This window comes from Rhagoletis pomonella, unplaced genomic scaffold (genome assembly GCF_013731165.1).
Source record: "Rhagoletis pomonella isolate Grant_MI unplaced genomic scaffold, Rhpom_1.0 Rhpom_scaffold_00007, whole genome shotgun sequence".
Lineage (NCBI taxonomy): Eukaryota > Metazoa > Arthropoda > Insecta > Diptera > Tephritidae > Rhagoletis > Rhagoletis pomonella.
In genome coordinates this window covers 71,978,763-71,979,700 of record NW_023458561.1, presented here as the reverse complement: position 1 = coordinate 71,979,700, position 938 = coordinate 71,978,763, and positions in this window count along the sequence as shown.

The window sequence follows — 938 nt, the reverse complement described above, 5'->3', positions numbered from 1 at the left end:
AGTAAGACAGGTTTTCTTCTCTCCTGTAAAATTTGGGCAACCTTACATAGGAGGGTTTACATTACATATCTTGATACGCGGTTTTGTACTTTAATCGATGATATGTCCTCAACCCAATTTTAGTTAGAAATTTAGTATTTCTTCATAGCATATTTCATATGCGCAGCGTTTTAGTCCAGAAAACAATTTCTTTTCATTTTGTAGTAGCTTTGTATTTCAAAAACTATCGATAGTAACCGAAAACTATCGATAATAAAATTAATCGATACCATCGATAACGCCATCGATAATTTAGCAATTCAGAATATGGCCAACTCAATTTTCATGCAGATACACCATCGATAGCGCCATCAAAAGTATCAGTTGTTTAATATTTTTGTCACTATCGATACTTTTCAGCTGGATTTTCGGATGAATGTTGTTGCAAACGCAATCCTAAAGTGCATATTTAATTACACTGGATCGCAAATTTTAATTTTGTCACTATCTAATTTGTATGTAGAATCGCTTGCTGATTCCAAAAATCGGGTTAGTTTTTTTTTCTTTATGGACACGTTTTCGAAATATTTGCAATTTACCGTTATTCAGTTAAAAAAAAACGAGTGGGTCCACTTAATCACGTATATCTTACGAACCAATTGAATGATCGTAATACGTGCAAATGAAAGAAAATAAAATTATCCATAAACCGTATATATCAGGGATGTTTACGATTTACACATTCGCATTCGCATAAAATGATACGAATGTTTTGCGAATGCGAATGTGTACATGGGCAAAGATGCCACTCTAATATTCTAATATTGTTGAAATGGCTTTAGGTCTGTCCAAGGTACATTGAACAGGTAGTATCAGTAGAGCAGTTGATTTGATTTATTTTCAAATTATTTTGTCTCGAAAATGTCAAATATTTTTAATTTTTTCTCACAAAAATTCTG